This window comes from Oncorhynchus clarkii, chromosome 27 (genome assembly GCF_045791955.1).
Source record: "Oncorhynchus clarkii lewisi isolate Uvic-CL-2024 chromosome 27, UVic_Ocla_1.0, whole genome shotgun sequence".
Classification (NCBI taxonomy): Eukaryota; Metazoa; Chordata; class Actinopteri; order Salmoniformes; family Salmonidae; genus Oncorhynchus; species Oncorhynchus clarkii.
In genome coordinates, this window is record NC_092173.1 from 28905129 (window position 1) to 28919628 (window position 14500).

A 14500-nucleotide genomic window follows, 5' to 3' on the forward strand; every position below is an offset into this window, starting at 1 on the left:
CCCCTGTCTTTCCCTCTCCCTCTCTCCATGTCTCCATGTCTCCTTCTCTTTCTCTCTCCTGCTCGTTTTTGGACACACTCTTACTCTTGCTCTCTCACCACCCGCTTTCTTTTCTTTCTCTCTCTTATTCTCTACTGGAAAAGCTGGGTTGATGGACAGACAGAAGGCTCTGAGGAGGAGAGAGAGAGGGGGGGGGGCAGACGGACGGATGGCGAGAGAGAGCCATGGGCTCCAATCAACAGAGGACACAGGCAGATAATTTGAAAGAACAAGAGAGAGAAAGACAGTGATAGAGAGGGAGTGAGACTCTGAAAAGAACAGGTAGCCACTTTCATTGATTTGACTGAGGGAGAAGAGTACTTTTGCAAGAAGGAGAGAGGGGGAATGAGAAGGAGAGAGGGAAAGAAGGGTGCAGTGAGAAGGAGAATGAGACAAAGAGAGGGAGTTAAGTGGGAGAGATTTAGTTCCAGTTTGGCAGTCATCCTTTTCCTCCACTTCATCATCTCCCCAAAATCCTTCATATCAAGGGCATTCTACAACTGATGTTGAGGTGTGTGTGTGCATGTGTGTTAGTGATCCATCCCTGTGAAATGTGTACGTGCTTCTGTGTGTACGTTTGCGATATCTATTGAGGTCAGATCACCCACTCAACCGTGGCTTCTCTCTTAACTTTTAAATCCTGTAGCGTGAGCAGCACAGCTGAATACAACACCAACATAACCACACATAGATGCTTTGTCTGCCAACTGTCTGCCAACTCTCCCCCGGTTTCTCACAATGGAGGCTGATTGCAAACATCTTGACAAGTGTTACATCTCTCTCTCATTCCCCCCTTCTCTCATTCCCCCCTCTCTCATTTCATCCCTCTCTCATTCTCTCCCTCTACCATTCCCTCACTCTCTCATTCACTACCTCTCTCATTTCATCTCTCTCTCCCTCCCTCTCTCATTCCATCTCTTTCTTATTCCATCTCTCTCTCATTCCCTCCCTCTCTCATAACATCTCTCTCTCTCCCTACAATCTTAAACTCCCTCTATCCTGCCAGGCGGAGGAGGTGCTATTTTCTTCCCTCTTCGTCTTGTTTCTGAGAGCAGAACTCCTCTGGGAATGAAAGGCCTCGCTGTGGAAATCACTTACGGGTTATGGCAAAAAGAGCGCCCAGGAAAAAAAGCCTTGATCTACTGATGGGCCAGAGTTTCAACTCAATGCCCATTTTAATAAGAAAAGGCCTCATCTAATCAAATCAAATCAAATTTTATTGGTCACATACACATGGTTAGCAGATGTTAATGCGAGTGCAGTGAAATGTTTGTGCTTCTAGTTCTGACCGCACAGTAATATCTAACAAGAAATCAAACAATTTCACAACAACTACCTTATACACACACATGTAAAGGGATGAATAAGAATATGTACATATAAATATATGGATGAGCGATGGCCGTGCGGCATAGGCAAGATGCAGTAGATGGTATAGAATACAGTATATACATATGAGATGGGTAATGTAGGGTATGTAAACATTATATTGTTTAAGGTGACTAATGAAACAGTTATTACATCCAATTTTTAATTATTAAAGTGGCTAGAGATTTTAGTCAGTATGTTGGCAGCAGCCACTCAGTGTTAGTGATGGCTGTTTAACAGTCTGATGGCTTTGAGATAGAAGCTGTTTTTCAGTCTCTCGGTTCCAGCTTTGATGCACCTCACCTTCTGGATGGAAGCAGGTTCAACAGGCCGGGGCTCAGGTGGTTGTGGTCCTTGATGATCTTTTTGGCCTTCCTGTGACATTGGGTGTTGTAGTTTGCCCCCGGTGATGTATTGTGTAGGCCGCACCCCCTGGAGAGCCTACGTTGTGGGTGGAGCAGTTGCCTTACCAGGCGGTGATGCAGCACGACAGGATGCTCTCGATTTTGCGTCTGTAAAAGTTTGTGAGTGTTTTTAGTGACAAGACACATTTCTTCAGCCTCCTGAGGTTGAAGAGGCGCTGTTGCACCTTCTTCACCACGCTTTCTGTGTGGGTGGACCATTTCAGTTTGTCCGTGATGTAAACTTTCCACTTTCTCCACTACTGTCCCATCAATGTCGATGGGGTGTGCTACCTCTGCTGTTTCTTGAAGTCCACTATCATCTCCTTTGTTTGGTTGACGTTGAGTGTGAGGTTATTTTCCTGACACCGCACTCCAAGGGCCCTCACCTCCTCCCTGTAGTCCGTCTCGTCGTTGTTGGTAATCAAGCTTACCACTGTAGTGTCGTCTGCAAACTTTGGTGGCGTGCATGGCCATGCAGTCATTGATGAACAGGGAGTACAGGAGAGGGCTGAGAACACACCCTTGTGCTGCCTCAGTGTTGAGGATCAGTGGGGTGGAGATGTTGTTTCCTACCCCCACCACCAGGGTGCGGCCCGTCAGAAAGTCCAGGACCCAACCGTACAGGGCAGGGTTGAGATCCAAGGTTTCAAACTTAATGACAAGTGTGGAGGGTACTATAGTGTTAAATGCTGAGCTGTAGTCGATGAACAGCATTCTTACATAGGTATTCCTCTTGTACAGATGGGTTAGGGCAGTGTGCAGTGTGATTGCAATTGCGTCGTCTGTGGACCTATTGGGGCGGAAGCAAATTGGAGTGGGTCTAGGGTATCAGGTAGGGTGGAGGTGATATGATCCTTGACTACTCTCTCAAACCACTTCATGATGACAGAAGTGAGTGCTACGGGGCGGTAGTCTTTTAACTCAGTTACTGTAGCTTTCTTGGGAACAGGAACAACGGTGGCCCTCTTGAAGCATGTGGGAACAGCAGACTGGGATAGGGATTGATTGAATATTTCCGTAAACATACCAGCCAGCTGGTCTGTGCATGCTTTAAGGACGCGGCTCAGGATGCCGCCTGGGCCGGCAGCCTTGCGAGGGTTAACCTGTTTAAATGTTTTACTCACGTTGGCCACTGTGAAGGAGAGCCCACAGGTTCCGATAGCGGGCCGTGTTTGTGGCACTGTATTGTCCTCAAAGCGAGCAAAGAAGATGCTCAATTTGTCTGGGAGCAAGACGTCGGTGTCCGCAACGGAGCTGGTTTTCTTTTTGTAATCCGTGATTGACTGTGGACCCCGCCACATATGCCTCGTGTCTGCGCCGTTGAATTGCGACTCTAATTTGTCTCTATACTGATGCTTTGTTTTTTTGATTGCCTTGCGGAGGGAATAGCTACACTGTTTGTATTCGGTCATGTTTCCAGTCGCCTGGAATGATTAAAAGCAGTGTTTCGCGCTTTCAGTTTCTGCCATCAATCCACGGTTTCTGGTTGGCGAAGGCTTTAATAGTCACAGTGGGTACAACATTACCGATGCACTTGCTAATAAACTCGAGTCAGCGCATACATCAATGTTGTTGTCTGAGGCTATCCGGAACATTTCCCAGTCCACGTGATCGAAGCAATCTTGAAGCATGGAATGGTTGGACCAGCGTTGGAACAGACCTGAGCAGGGGCGTTTCCTGTTTAAGTGTCAGCAACGAAATGGAGTCGTGGTCAGATTTGCCGAAAGGAGGGTGGGGGAGGGCTTTGTATGCGTCTCGGAAGTTAGAGTAGCAGTGATCCAGAATGCTGCCAGCCCGAGTCGTGCATTCGATATGCTGATAAAATTTAGGGAGCCTTGTTTTCAGATTAGCTTTATTAAAATCCCAAGCTACAATAAATGCAGCCTCAAGATATATGGTTTCCAGTTTACATAGTCCATCAAAGTTTTTTCAGAGCCGTCGCGATGTCTGCTTGTGGGGGACATACACATCTGTGATTATAATGAAAGATAATTATCTTGGTAGATAATGTGGTCGGCATTTGATTGTAAGGAATTCTAGGGCAGGTGAACAAAAGGACTTGAGTTCCTGTATGTTGTTATGATTACACCATGAGTCGTTAATCATAAGGGATACACCCCCGCCCTTCTTCTTACCAGAGAGATGTTTGTTTCTATCGGCACGATGCGTGAAGAAACCTGATGGCTGTACCGACTCTGACAGCGTATCCCAAGTGAGCCATGTTTCTGTGAAATAGAGAATGTTACAATCTCTGATGTCTCTCTTGCTCGAATTTCGTCTACCTTGTTGTCAAGAGACTGGACACTGGCGAGTAGTTACTCAAGAGCGGTGATTGATGTGCTCATCTACGGAGCCTGACCAGAAGATCGCTCCGTCTGCCACTTCTGTGTCACCGTTGTTTTGGGTCGCCTACTGGGATCCGATCCATTGTCCTGGGTGATGGTCCGGACAGAGGATCCGCTTCGGGAAAGTCGTATTCCTGGTCGTAATGTTGGGAAGTTGACGTTGCTCTTATATCCAATAGTTCTTCCCTGCTGTATGTAATAAGACTTAAGATTTCCTGGGGTAACAATGTAAGAAATAATACATAAATAACAAAATACTGCATAGTTTCCTAAGAACGCAAAGTGAGGAAACGATGTCGTCACCATCTTGAGTCTAATCACAGTCTCCGTGCCACGGGCATACCAGCCTTTTCCACCTCTGTAAACACAATGACATATGGACATATGGACATATACACACACACACAATTGCGCGAACACACGCACACACTGTCAAGACTGTCAGAGCAGAACTCAGAGAGTGGGGATAGCGGTATGTATGTGACGTGTTTGTGTGTGCTTGTGTGTGTGAGATGTAGCCGAAGGAGCAGTGAAATCTCTCTGCTGTAGAGGGCACATCGCCCCGATTATAAACTTGAATCCTGCTTGATCCACAACACTGTCAAATACTGCAGGAGAAATATCCCTTGATGCCACTCGCCAGGGAGGAATGGGAGAGAAGAAGACAGGGAGAGAGAGAGAGAGCGAGAGAGAGTGCGTGAGAGAGAGAGAGAGAGAGGGGGGGGGGGGGGGGGGTAGTACTGCTGTGATAAAAGGCCTGAGATTTAAAAGGTGAAGCAGTTGGTTATGGGTAGAGAGGGTGATTGGTCTTTAAACAAGCATTTCCTGGTTAAGTCATGACCCCTGTTAGGAAGTCAATATTACTGCCATTGGTTCACCATTCTTAGATCAGCCTGCCCTAAGGAGGGAGGGATAAAGGAAGAGAAAGAATGTTGTGACAGAGAGAATAGAGACAGAGACAGAGAGAATTGATGGAGAGACAGAGAGAATAGAGGGAGAGACAGAGAGAATAGACGGAGAGACAGAGAGAATAGATGGAGAGACAGAGATAATAGATGGAGAGACAGAGAGAATAGATTAATAGACAGAGAGAATAGCGGGAGAGACAGAGAGAATAGATGGAGAGCGTGAGAGTATGGCAGTTTAGTGAGAAAGAGCAACAAGACAGATGGAGATGGAGAGAAACTCAACATGTTCAGTTCTGGTAATGCCCATTTTGAAACTTCAAAGCCATTACATTTTAAGTCAATCTGCCTTTTGTTAATGTTTGGGGTGTCACTGTCATCGCTCTGTAGACGTGTCTGTCTGCACATCAAAGGTGTAGTGTAAACACTGCACATTAACACTGTAACCTGCCCTAACCGCATGCCATTAACTTACATATCAGGTTACCCATCCTCCTGAGCCTTCCTTTACCTGCCTCACCACCAGGTTCAACCAGCCAGGGGGCAAACCAGTGGTTAATGATGGGGTTGTTCCCATGACAACAGCAGCTGACAGTATTTTTAGCTTCCATGGTTATTGTTTCCATGTCAACACATTGCCTCATTTCTGGATCAGGAATGGGCCGCTTCTCAGGGACAGGCAGGGGTAGGGAAGGTCAGTGGGAGCAGCAACAGGTCTAAGAGACATGACGAGAGGTCAGGGGTTAGCAGAGTGACAGCAGTGTTGGACACCATGTGATTCTGGGATGGGATGTTTGGAGAATTAGTGACCCTGCAAAGCTGTATGCATACACACAGGCCAGACAGACACGCATAGGGAATAGACTCAGTAGTCACACACAGAGCACACACAAACATAGAGCAAGCACACACACACACGCAGTCTTGTACAACTAACCTTGTGGGGACACACAATTCAGCCCCATTCAAAATCCTGTTATCCCTAACTCCTAACCCGTACCCTAACCCTAACCCTAACCTTAATCCTAAAACCTAGCCTTGACCATAAAACTAATCGTAGCTCATAATCCAAAACCTGATCCTAACCCTAACACTAATTCTAACCTTAACCCTAAACCTCCTAGAAATAGCATTTGACCTTGTGGGGACTAACAAAATGTTTGTTTACTATTCTTGTGGGGACTTCTGGTAGTTAAACACACACACACACACACACACACACACACACACACACACAGAGCTCGTACACTACTGTTCAAAAGTTTGGGGTCACTTAGAAATGTCCTTGTTTTTGAAAGAAAAGCAATATTTTGTCCATTAAAATAACATCAAATTGAACAGAAATACAGTGTAGACTTTGTTAATGTTGTAAATGACTATTGTAGCTGTAAACGGCTGATTTATAATGGAATATCTACAAAGGCGTACAGAGGCCCATTATCAGCAACCATCACTCCAGTGTTTCAATTACATATTGTGTTAGCTAATTCAAGTTTATCATTTTAGCACAGCTGAAAACTGTTGTTCTGATTAAAGAAGCAATAAAACTGGCCTTCTTTAGACTAGTTGAGTATCTGTAGCATCAGCGTTTGTGGGTTCGATTACAGGCTCAAAATGGCCAGAAACAAAGAACTTTCTTCTGAAACTTGTCAGTCTATTCTTGTTCTGAGAAATGAAGGCTATTCCATGAGAGAAATTGCCAAGAAACTGAAGATCTTGTACAACGCAACCTTCACAGAACAGCACAAAACGGGCTCGAACCAGAATAGAAAGAGGAGTGGGAGGCCCCGGTGCACAACTGAGCAAGAGGACACTTTAGAGTGTCTAGTTTGAAAACAGACGCCTCACAAGTCCTCAACTGGCAGCTTAATTAAATGGTACACGCAAAACACCTGTCTCAACATCAACAGTGAAGAGGCGACTCCGGGATGCTGGCCTTCTAGGCTGAGTTCCTCTGTCCAGTGTCAATGTTATTTTGCCCATCTTAATCTTTTCTTTTTATTGGCCAGTCTGAGATATGGCTTTCTTTGCAACTCTGCCTAGAAGGCTAGTATCCCAGAGTCGCCTCTTCGCTGTTGAGACTGGTGTTTTTATTTATTTAACCTTTATTTAACCAGGAAGGGCTCATTGAGAGTGAGTTTTTCAAGAGTGTCCTGGCCAAGGTAGGCAGCACCAAGTCATTACACAATTACAGACAGACAACATGAAAAGTAAACTAGTAAAATCCATAGAATTCACAAGAGTATAACAAAATCATAAAACAGCTAATTAAAAACATTGACCGGACAGGGAATCAGTCTCAAAATCCTTCAACAGTGATTTAAAAACACCAAGTTCTTCCAGTTTAAAAGTATTTTGTAAGGCATTCCAAGCCGATGGCGCAGAGTACATAAAAGCCCTTTTACCAAATTCAGTTCAGACATTTGGAACAGTTAGCAGGATAAAGTCCTGCGAACGAAGAGAGTACCCACCACATTTCTGAACAATAAAAATGCCCAAATAAAAAGGTAGTTAACTGAAAATAGCTTTGCAAATAAAAGTATACCAGAGCCTATGATTGACTAGATAAGGGCAGCCAACCCTGGTATATAGAGTGCAGTGGTGCGTAAGGGTTTGCAGTTTAAAATAAGTCTCAATGCACCATGGTAAAAGCTGTCAATTGATCTCAAACACTGAGCAGAAGCATTCATATATAAAATATCCCCATAGTCTAGTAAAGGCATAAATGTAGCTGATACTAGCTGGCTTCAAAACAAAAACAGGCCTTATTTCTAAAATAAAATCCCAACTTCAGCATAATTTTTTTTAATGGTTGTTGAATATGCAAGAGAGGCCGTCATCAATTGAAATTCGTAGATATTTCAATGAGGTTAACTTCTCAATCTCATTGCCCTGACAGGTACTAATAGGTGAAAGGTTCAGAGATCTATTTCTTGCTTTAGAAAATACCATTAGTTTAATTTTGTCAGTATTTCAATTGGCTGATTTCCAGATCTTTGGAATTTCATGTGACACAAGTTTGTACTGGTCACATCATGCCACAAATGCATCGGCACTTGGACGAGTGGACAAGTGGACGGAGTTAAGAAGAGCGAGTTCGCGCAGACAAAATGTCTAATGGATGGGAGAGCACATTGTCAGATGTACTCACCCAGCGACAATGTTCGTTTTCTCCAGAGTTCAGTAAAGTCAGTGCACAAAGCAATACCACGAAAATTGTCATTTTCTCTGAGTGATGTAAGAAATAGAGGCCAAGGAAAGGTAAGGGGAGAGGGGGACAGTGTGTATGTATGAGTCTGTATGTGAGTATCTGCGCACATTTGGTGGTGTGTGTGCGTGTGTGTGTGTGTGTGACTAGATCATGTACATAGGTGATTTATAATGTGCTTGAAGAAACACTGACCTTTGCTTACCTTATTTATAGAAACAGTTTCCATGTCGCTTCCCTATTCTTATAGCCTTGTGTGTGTGTGTGTGTGTGTGTGTGTGTGTGTGTGTGTGTGTGTGTGTGTGTGTGTGTGTGTGTGTGTGTGTTTGCGTGTGTTGTTTTCCTCCTTTTACATCCTCCCCTTCCTGTCCCATTCTTGTTCATTATACAGTACAGGATAGTAACCAAACCAGCCAATTTTTGATCTGGGTGTGGCGTGAATGTCCCTTAGCACAGCAATATTAGCATACCCCCCCTCCACACTGTTATTCCCCCCACACTGTTATTCCCCCCATACTGTTATTTACCCCCCCCACACTGTTATTCCCCCCACACTGTTATTCCCCCCATACTGTTATTTCATCCCCCCCACACTGTTATTTACCCCCCTCCACACTGTTATTCCCCCCACACTGTTATTTATCCCCCCCACTCCATACTGTTATTTCTCCCCCCTCCACTCTGTTACATATCCCCCCTCCACACTGTTACTTCTCCCCCCTCCACACTGTTACTTCTCCCCCCTCCACACTGTTACTTCTCCCCCCTCCACACTGTTATTTCTAACTATAATTGAATAAAAATGCAACTCTTTCATTGTAAACAATGTCTGGAAAGCATGCCAGATACTCCCCTCTTACCACCTCACCACCACCTTAGCCTTGTTGAGCCTTTCCCCCTTGAGGACTGTGGGGAATGTAGCATAGACAACAGCCTGACTCAGTTTGTTTACCTTCTACAGATTCCTGATGCATCACTGTCCCCTGCTAGAATGATCCCTCAAAGCCTGCTGTGTGTTTTTGTGCATGGAATATTTTAAAACAGCATGTATGTGCAGTATACATGTGTATGAGAGACTTTAGTGTGCTTGAGTGTACATGCAGTTGTGTATATACAATATGCAAGAGTGTGTTGGGGTGTGGTATGAATGTGTGTGTTGGGGTGTGTGTAGGCATTGTTATTCATTACCCACCTGCCGTGTGAATCCTTGTTCTCAAAAGGTCCATAGTGTTCTGGCGCTGTGCCCGGTTTAGGTGGTGCCACCCTCAGAACCTGGCATGGGCACAAGAGTGGAATCTGAGCACCCCTCCACCCAATAGGGCCAAGTTAAGCAGTGTTTCCCACATACAAAGGTGGATCTGTTTAAACCCCCTGCCACTCTTTCTCTCTCACCCTCTTTCTGTCTCTTTCTCTCTCACCCTCTTTCTGTCTCTTTCTCTCTCACCCTCTTTCTGTCTCTTTCTCTCTCACCCTCTTTCTGTCTCTTTCTGTCTCTTTCTCTCTCACCCTCTTTCTGTCTCTTTCTCTCTCACCCTCTTTCTGTCTCTTTCTCTCTCAACCTCTTTCTGTCTCTTTCTCTCTCACCCTCTTTCTGTCTCTTTCTCTCTCACCCTCTTTCTGTCTCTTTCTCTCTCACCCTCTTTCTGTCTCTTTCCCGCCTCCCTGTTTCTCTCCCTCTGTCTTTATTTGTCTCTCTCTGTCTCTGTCTTGCCCAATATCTCTTTCTTTCTCTCTGCCTCACTTTGTCTCAATCTTTCACTGTTCTCTCTCTCTCTCTCTCTCTCTCTCTCTCTCTCTCTCTCTCTCTCTCTCTCTCTCTCTCTCTCTCTCTGTCTCTCTTTCCCAGAAGTCCCCTTCCACACCCTGTGTCCATTCTTGACGGGTGGACTTGTCCACTGAGTGTTCTGGGTGTTATATAGTGGATTTCTCTGATATTGCCATTGTGCTAACAGGCTCCTGTACTCTGTGGCCCAACAAAGATAGAACAGGGTGGAGTGGTCGTGGTGGAGAGGGGGGAAGTGGCGCCTACGTGTCATAAAGAACGCAGAGACCTGGGCCTGCAGGAAGTCTGAGAACAATATTTCAATATTACAGTTATGCAATCTAAATAATAACAATAGTAGGCATCATGATGCTTGCACCGCGTTGGCAACATGGATGAAAACAGTAATTAGCTTTTAAAATGATCTGTCCTATGTACTTAAATAGTTACATTTGGAGTCTGGTAGTGGTCTAAAATATTACATGCTGCTTGTTTAAGCATTTGTACAATTTTAATGCAAGCAATTTCTGTTTAAAGTCAACTATACTTCATTTTTATCTCAGGTTCCCCTTTTGGTGTGTTGGCCTCAGGTTTCGACATGTGTTCATAGTGGTGTCAGGCAGAGACATTTTAATTAGAGCAGCTTCTTGGGTGGCTCCTGGGTGATGGATAGCTTCTGTTGGAAATCATCTCCCTCAGACAGACCCAGACAGATAGACAGGCAATCGAGCAGCACTGGTCTGGCATCAGCTTTATATATTACCTACGTTAGCTCTCATAACAATGGTTAGCGTGGCTAACCTTTATTGTTGTTAGGATTTTTGTGTATGGTTGGACCTTAACTCATTTGAATATCAACCTTGATATTTGCATTGTTAGCCCTGATAGCTCCTTTTCCCACCATACAGGTCAGGATTAAGACACGTGGCGAGTGTCTATCATCAATCATTGTGGTTGGTTTCGGTGGCTGTGTGTCTCTCATCCATCACAATGATAGGTTTCGGTGGCCGTGTGGCTGTGTGTCACCATCAGGGCCGGGGGTAATTAATAACCCCACAGACTGAATTAATGACTTAACCTGTTCCACTCTCCTGCTGTTTTAATAACAGATGCTAATGGTTAGCGCTTGTGAGCCCCAGCTAAATGACAAAGGCTCAGGTTTTGGGATTTGTACGTGTTTTTTATCGGTTTCACTTTCTCTCCCACTGTGTGTGTGTGTGTGTTTGGGAAGGGGGGAGTGTGTCCATTACTTTGAAACCTGTTTTATTCAGGCTGTCTGCTAGCTGGGGTATAAACCCCTACTCTCCTGGACTAGTAATGCTTTGGTGTTTCTTATGGCTGCCACCTGGGCATCCTGTCGACTCTGTTTCCTTGGAGCAGAGAGCGCGCGAGAGAGAGAGACACACAGCAAGAGAGAAAGACACACAGAGAGAGAGAGAGAGAGACTGAGGAGAACAAAAGGAGAGGGATGCTGTTGAAAGAAAGAAAGAAAGTTTGAAAATAACATGCTGGCTCTTTAAGGTAGAGGAAAGAAGGAGAGTCTCTCTTTGCCCTCAGGTTTGAAAAGCGATCACTTCGTTGTGAAATAAAAGGCTTTATGAGAATGCCTCAGTCCCCTTCAGAGAAACACTCACTGTCTGTTATGACTGAGACAAGAGCCACTGAATTTCAACACCAAAAGCAAACAAAGCGTTTTGATGAAAGGGGGAAACGATGTAGTTTGAACTTTATTATTTTTTTGGTTTAAAGGAATCAATTGTTCTGTCTGGGCAAGCCCAGTTTATGTGTGTGTTGTGTGCTGCATTCTTGGGTTTTGGCTGGCTATTCAAGGGGTTCTTTCATTCTTTCTCTCATGCTTTATGTATCAAGTGTATAGGAAGCTTTGTTGTGTCGCCTGGTGATTGGGAATCTGCCATAGTTTGCGTGCGGGTCACTTAGTGAAATTTTAGTAGCTGGATGTGTGGGGTTGGTGTGTTTCAGTCGGCTTCTGTGGAGGATGTTGTGGGCTATTCGAAGACTAATGTGTAGGTAGTTGTCATTGTGTGGTGAACATTGAGTTTTTAGTCGGTGGGTGTGTAGGTAGTTAGTTGTCCTTTTGTGTGGTTTTTGCAGATGGGCGCGTTGGACGTTTTGTTTTGAGCAGATGTTTTCCCCTTTCTCATCGTCTCACACAGTGAGCCCAATTCACCAACAGAATCCCCTCCACCCCGACAAAATGACTCATTAACTCCTACAAACCCCCTCTCCTTATCCCACACCCCCAAATATGCTTCAGCTTACAGACAACACAGAGAGAGGAGAGAGGGGTGACAAAGAAAAGACTAAAGCAATAGAGGAGGGTTGAATGAGTGAAAGAAGCGAGAGGGACGAAGGGAGGAATGTCCCAGTCTATAAGGGATTCCATTTTGAGCCATTCCAGAATAGAACAGTAAGTCACCAGTCCCTTTGTCTGCCTTTGATCTCCCAGCACCAGGATCTGGCACCTGACAAACTCTACTGCTCTGAAAGGAGGCATGGGGAGAACGAGAAGGAGTTGGAGGAGAGAAAGAGGGAGGGAGAGAGGGGAAGAGAGAGAGAGAGAGAGGAATAGGGACATGAGGAAAATAAAAAGGAAATGGAGAGATAGAAAGACGATTACAGAGGGAAGGATTTGTGAATGCTAAAGGAGAATCAGACGATATAATGAGGGTTCCTTAGCTAGACTCAATAAAAATATGAATTTCTGTGTGTGTGTGTGTGTTGGTCAAGGCCGGTCTGTGCGGTGATAAATCCATGCAGGCTTGAGGAAGATTCCTTAGTAAAGCCCCAGTCTTCCAGACCACCCAGCATTGTGGTCTGTCTCACACACACACACACATACACACACACACACACACACACACACACACACACACACACACACACACACACACACACACACACACACACACACACACACACACACTCCTAATGGGAAGCAAATTCCCTGGCTTAACGTGGATTTCACCCTCTCTTCCAAGTACCTTTTCCCTTTCTGCAGGGCAAGGCACCATTATAAATACTTCTCTATGTTGACATCCCCTTTCAAACTATTTCCAAGATGCAAAATTCAGACGACAAATTAAGATGCCAACCCATCTCTATGGCGAAGGGGGATTTTGAGGGTTTGCAAATAATTCTGCTGAAGAATAAGGCTGGGGCTATTTGGTAGTGGAGGTCACCTCAGGACAGATTGATAATCACAGAGTAATAAACTCATCAGCCGTACACAGTGTGAGCTGGATCTCTCCTCACACCACTCTCAACCTCTCTTTCTCATTTCACAGAGGCCATGGCTCTAAGACCCAGAAGCATGGACCTCAATTAACTCTCCCCCCAGCGTTCAGTGAGGGGTGATCAGTCTAAACCAGCTGGACCTCCCCCCGCCTCCCTTGGTCAGCTTCCTGGTCATAGCACATTGACAAAACCTCCTCGTAAACCTGACGTTTCTCTTAAAACCCTCAAAACGGTCACAACCCTTCATCACAGTACCCGTTCCTGTCGTGCCTCTGTGACACATTTGGGTGTTAAAGATTGTCAAAGATCCTTAACAGATAGAGAGATAACACAAAGCACCTTCCGTTTTAATCCTCTACTCTGTCTTCTACTGTGAGAAGAAGACTAAAGGCTCTCCTGTCCTCTAACCCCTGCCGGCGTGAATCAAAGAGGACCGTAGCGCTGAGCGCTGCCTGGTGAAGCGGCAAGGATTGGGGCTGATTGACTAGGAGGGGTTGAGGAGATAAAGACTCAGCAGGTAGCAGCAAGCCGGGCTGAGCTGGGCCGGGCCGGGCTGAGCTGGAGGCTACCAGAGGCTACGCTAATCCTGTGGCTAGCTAACGCTAACGGGGGAGGGAGAGAAAGACACACAGGGAAAGGAGCCCGATTTCATTATTGTGCCTCAGGGTAAAGAATTTCACTCACTTTTTGGTGTTTGTGAACATCCTTGTGTGTGTGTGTGTTTTCTTTGGATGGCAGTGGAATGTGTATTTTCTTTAGGGTGGAATTCCTCTTGTGTGTGGTGTGGTGTGCGTGGAAAGGCATGAGTTTAGGTTAGTGTGGTAGATGCATGAGCAACTTTGTTTAGATCACTATTCAAAGTGTACGTGTATTGCACGTCGTATTTTATTCATGGATTTATGAATGTGGATTCACAATGATGAATACCTTTTTGGGACTTTGTGCGACTGATGGATAAACCCAGCCTTGTATAAAACACTCAGATGATTACATACTTTTATTCTACCGGGAGAACGATCCCTCTCTGCCCACACACACACACACACACACACACACACACACCTCCCCCTCTCCTAAACCACCAGCCCTCCGGCCCCAGGGCTCAATGCCTTTCGCTGGTCCTGCCAAGTATCCAGCCGTCTCAGTGATTGACAGGCTATTTGGCCCAATCGGTGTCCTGGCTGTCTGAACCACACCTCTCACAGCATCCCTCT

General features: G+C 45.3%; 1 protein-coding gene across 1 annotated transcript in view; it reads left to right on the top strand.

Moving 5' to 3' along the window:
• Nucleotides 1-14500, top strand: part of LOC139385529 (ephrin type-A receptor 4-like) — a 59853-nt gene that overhangs the window by 17314 nt on the left and 28039 nt on the right. The window lies entirely within an intron of this gene.